Source organism: Armigeres subalbatus, chromosome 3, assembly GCF_024139115.2.
Source record: "Armigeres subalbatus isolate Guangzhou_Male chromosome 3, GZ_Asu_2, whole genome shotgun sequence".
Lineage (NCBI taxonomy): Eukaryota > Metazoa > Arthropoda > Insecta > Diptera > Culicidae > Armigeres > Armigeres subalbatus.
The window spans coordinates 400861887-400867816 of record NC_085141.1 but is presented as its reverse complement, the minus strand read 5'-3'; positions in this window follow the sequence as shown (position 1 = coordinate 400867816).

The window sequence follows — 5930 nt, the reverse complement described above, 5'->3', positions numbered from 1 at the left end:
GACCAATCATTTAAATACGTTATCAACTAAACCGGCGCGCCGGACAATCGTCGGGAAGCATGAACGAGAAGCGAGAAATCAGTCGAAACCGAAGCACCGAAAACGGGCGAAGAATCGTTGGTGTGTTGAGAAATCGAGGGAGAGGCGTCAACATTTGGACCAAGACAAAGCTTACTGTTGCTTAACTAATAAGAATGAATTTGCTCTGATTGGCTTTATTTTCCTCGTGTATACATATATGTGCGTTTATGTACGTTTAAGCTTATGTATTATTGTAGGTATGTGTGGGCGTGTGTCTAAACTTCATAACTCTAATTTCCGTGTTTAGTGTTCAATGCGCTTTTTTAGTCCCTGGTGTTACGTACATGACGCTTCAGGAGAGGGGCAAGGCTGTTAGTAAAATAATTCACATTTATTCAGTAAAATGAGTATCATCCTAGAAAACTGACTTCATAATGCACTTCGAGCACTCACTTTACTACAGTCATCTACAATGATGTGAGTAAGAGTACCTTCGTAAGAAAATGTTAAGGTCACTCCTGACGGAATCCAAGTTTCAAAGTGCTCGCGTTTTCGGGGACACACCACTCGATACGGAAGCAACGCACAACTGTCATTTTTGTTGATTTAGTTTTGCTGTGTGAAAAAATAAAAATGACAGTAGTGCGTTGCTTCCGTATCGAGTGGTGTGCCCCCGAAAACGCGAGCACTTTGAAACTTGGATTCCGTCAGGAGTGACCTTAAGCAATCCTAGGAAGGGAAAGAAATTTCCCAACTATTTGGCAGAGTCCCAGCAAAATGTTTTTTTTTCTAGATCTAAGTGAAAATTTCATTATTAAATACTCTACCGAGAATCAGCTAACAAACGTCAAATTGTATCGGTATGCTTTCCACATTCACTAAACCAATTTTTGCCAAGCTCATGAAAGCGAAATTCAATACGCGCAATTGCTGCAGTCTCACTGTTGCCTGCCTTCCCATATTGCAAGCACCCCATCGCAGCATTAATATTCCACCGGTTGACTCGAGCAAACAATATATGGCGCATCGAAGAAGCTCCAGATGGACAGACGGGTTATTGGGAGATTGAAGAGATCGTGCGTATGCTTTTTGCAGATGCTTGATCCGCAAAAATCACCGCCCAAAGAAAGACCGCCGCGCAAAAAATGGGAAACCGTGGGCCATTATCAGCACGGTTAGTAGGAAATGGCTTGCTTAACTGATAATTGATAGAGTATAAGTCTGCGTGATTGCTTTCAAGGAATTATACCAGTTTGAGTCATGTAGCATTCAACCATTCAACGTGTGCGCAGATTTAGTGGAGACGCTTGGTAACTGTGTCAGCAGGTTTATAATACTATTCGATGCAATGTCATTGATTTTCAACAATTCGTCTCCATCAAGTTGTTTTACATATTGCCAATTACAGTACCAACGGATCATCACCTGGGTGGTCCTGCTGGTTTCAATCGATTTGATTATGAAACGGTATGTTGCCAATCTGATTTGCAGCCGATAGGATGTTGACATTGTTGGCGTTATCAGCTTCCGAGAATAATACCAACATGACTTTTGTAAACAAATTAACGTTGCTGTGATGCCAACCATACTACATCAGAGACAAAACGGTGTCAAGTTATGATGCACGGTAAATTGCTATTAGAAAATCAATATTGTGGATTTGGATTAATGAAACACAACTTTTGCTGTTTACTTTCGGTAGCCAGTTCAACGTACCAGACGCATCCATCTGATTCACTCATATCAATGGCAAAGCGTGCTCTTTATTGCAGGCACGCGAAAAAACGGTTGGAATCAATGTAGTGTGCCTGCTTGAATTTGAAAAAGAAAAAGTAAAACAGGATCTACCTAACCGTTACTACCGAGATTGTCAAGAAGGTCAGTTCCCCATTGTTGTTTCATAAGGGCAAAAGTCACAAACGTAAACAATTACTATTTATGCTTTTTACACATTTAGTGCGGCCTTTCCACATAATGTCCACTTCTATTCCGTAGAAAGCGCGGAACTCTATCAATTTCCGTTGGTAGTTGTCTGTGAGCAATTCTTATTTTCGAGCAATTTGGGAAAAAAGTCAATGATTTACGCCATTTGGCCGAATAACACGATAGGACGTTTGGTCGAAACGATAATTATGTCGAAAACCCCAGTGGCCGAAATGGACATATGACCAAACTGGCAATTTGGTCGAAAAAGTCGTTTGACCGAATATGTCATTTAGTCGAAAATACCGTTTGGCCGAAATAGTCGTTTCCATGAAGGGCCTTTTGGCGGAAAGTAACATTTGACCAAACGAGTAAATTTAACTTATACTGCCGCTAAACGCAAGTCGAGCACATCTGTATATGGGGCTCCATATACAGATGTGCTCGACTTGCGGTTAGCGGCAGTATAGTGTGGAATGGGAAATGAAGAGTAAGAAGCGGGAAGAGAGACGTATGTGGAAGAGAAAGTGAGAAGTAAGAAGTGAAGCTTGGACACATTTCGTACAACCCAATGTAAATACCACAGATAGTCAACTCGAGCAGGAGCCAATATTTTTAGATCTCAACCCAATGAGAACTTGTCTATGAAGGGTAGGCAAACAGAGCACTGAAATTTTTGGGAGATAGGCTACCCGACTAGAAGGTCATATCAAAATTATATCAACCTATGTTATTATGTTATGCTTAATTTTTATAACAAAATTTGTTAGAAATATGGTGCAGGATGTTGTTAAAATATCTAAATTTCTATCAAAAATTACACTACTGGAAACAAAAAACTATCAAATTTTGTTACAATTTTATCATAAAAATAACAAATTTTGATAAAAAATTATAACAGAATCAGAAACAAAATATATTGTTTATATGCAGTTGGAATTTTTTACAGGTCGTGATAGGTCTCCAAATTGTGATCAACAATCAGAAATTTTTGTTTTTATATGTACAAGAATATTTTTCGAGAACATGAAACTAACAACATTGCAATAAAGGCAACCTTTTCAAATTAGGGGAAGTGGGGGTAGCACGCCCATAGGGGTTAAAACGCGCCACCCCTGAATAAGGTTAAATATCCCCATTTTGATTATTTTCAATAGTCTATACGATAAAGCAATGAAAAATATTGCCATTAGATACATATCTTTCATGAGTTTCTCTAGTTATACATGAAAAACTCGATAAAACGATTTTGCGTGTTTGATGCAATTCTAGCTCGGTGGAATTTAGTCTTTCTGTCGCTGTTATACATTGATAAATTAATAATTGAGCCATGAGCCATGCTGCTTACTCGTGTTCTTTATATTTCCACACGAAATCATCGTCAAAATGGTTTTAAAACGATTTTATGGGCCTTCAAACTTCTGAGGTCGGTGTGGGGCATTACGCCCATGCTCATTTCGTATGACCGAAACAGCTGAAACATTCGGTTAATTGCCTTAATGTAGGCAATTAAAATGAAAATCAGTACGATAAGCACATGCGCGTTTTAACCCATCCACTGGCGCATCTCACCCGCATGGTTTCAAAATCATTTTTTCAGGTGCTTTTAAAAATCAAATTTCTGTGCAATAAAATGGACAATTAGATATCTGTTATCGGTAGTCAGTCGCAGATATGCTGTTCTTCAGTATGCGCTGATGAAAACTGGCTGAAATGGTGGTTTTCATTGATAAAAATGGCATTTTCCTTAACGTGGGCGTCCTACCCCCAGTTCCCCTATATCTGCATTGTAATATCTATGGCTGGAGGACTTTACTACATCTATTTTAATTGCCTACTGTTGGGGGCAATTCGGTGTTAAGCATTTTTTTTAAATCATATTATGATAAAATCCTGTTACAACATATGAAAGATAATGCTGCTAAGAACAAAATTGTATCAAAATAAGTTATAAATATCACAATATGTTAAAATTGTGTTCAGTTTCTGTTATGCTCTTCTAGTCGGGTACTGAAACCATTGCTGATCCACTGAAGGCGAGGCTAGAAAGTATCGTTATTTGAACCCGGAAACGTTACAAATAAGGATTGGCGAAAAGCTTATTACTCAGAACTATTTTTTTCAATTTTATTAGTGACATCACAAAACGGGTACTTGCGTGTTTAGCTTTTGTTCCATGATCTGGATATTAGGTGGTGGTTTTGTTCACAGATAGCCCATCAAAGTAGGGAGGGGCGAGAGGCTATGGTAGCTCATGATGATCGAGAGCTTGCTGTTGATGTGGGGTCCGGTCTGGGCTCACGGCGATATAGCGAATCAGTATTCTTTTCTGTTGATCGATGGAAGCGGGAGTCCATTTCTGGAACGTGTTAATGCGTTGCCAATTTTGGTATTCGACGATCTTCTGAAGATGGCGGTCTGACGATAAAGGACTATCATGTTGGATCGCATCACTCAAATCGAAGCAAGATTCGAACTGCATCAGAAATCTACAGGATGACCATGATGTTGGCACAATGCATACACCAAACTTTGTGCAACTAGTTGCACAAAGATGTTTTTTTTTCAGCACGGGTTGTACGTTTATCCAACGAGACTTGCCGAGTTAGATAAAAGATAAAAGCTAAACAAATAAATTAACTGGATCTGTTGAAAATCGTACACCGGCTATTACACCCGGCTCTCCGCATGACACCTTCTAGCGCAATGTTGAACAACAGGCACGAAAGTCCTCACCATGTCTTAGTCCGCGGGCGATTCGAACGAACTGGAGTGTTCGCCCGAAATCTTCACATAGTTTTGCATACCATTGCAAGGGGGGCTGTTCTTGTCCATAATTTTCCATAGCTCTACGCGGTATGTACTTTCGCATGCCGCCTTGGAATCAATGAACAGATGATGCTTGGGAACTTGTTATTCACGGCATTTTTGAAGAATTTGCCGTACAGTAAAGATCTGGTCCGTTTTTGAGCGTCCGTCAACGAAGCCGGCTTGATAACTTCCCATGAACTCATTCACTAATGGTGACAGACGTCGGAAGATGATCTGGGATATCACTTTGTAGGCGGCATTAAGGATGGTGATCGCTCGAAAGTTCTCACACTCCAACTTGTCGCCTTTCTTGTAGATGGGGCATATAATCCCTACCTTCCACCGCGGGCGGGACAATAGGAAAGAGGAGCTGAAAGAAGAAAGGAAGCCAATTTGGGGTGCTTCGGGTAGCCGAGGCCCCGTCAGTGCGGACGTTACACGTCTACCGGTACTGACGGACAACCCCCGGCACCCAAGCAACCTCCTAGCGCTTAATAACAAGGACAACGTGGGAGTCAAGCGAATCGAAGGAAACCCTGCAAGTAACTACCATATGCCTATTCAACCCCAAGTCAATTCTCGTGACCTGATGCCGGTGCAAGCATACCATTTTCCACCATTGGGCGCGGAAGCCAGCAAAGCTGAGCTATACGATCTTCTACACAAATTCCGCTATGGTCAATCGGTAACTATTGCAGTGGGATGGTAAGAACTCGAAAATCACCTTGAAGATGTACTAAGCCGAATCCCGTACCCAATTGTTGTACCTGGTGACGTTAACGGCATGGGGAAGCCGCTGTAACAATGTACGTGTGTCAATCATCACTAGCCTTGCCAACCGTCGTGACCTAACAATCTTCCCCCACATTTTTCCGTTGTCAAGTCGAATCGGCAATCGATGTTTCTATGGTCTCAGCACCTATAACGAACCGTTTTCTCTGGTCGATAGACTGACCCCCGGCGACGTGATCATATCCCGATCACGTTAACGGAGGAAAATAACTTAACCCCCAGAATCCGACCAAGCAAACTGTACTGGGTTCCATAGGGACTTGAAAGCAGAACTAGATCGACTAGCCACCAATCTCAGCCCATGATTTTTCTGAAATGAAATGAAATCTGCTGTCAAAACACGCCGAAAAACTCTTTGTGCTGTTAAGAGGGCCAAGAAAAAA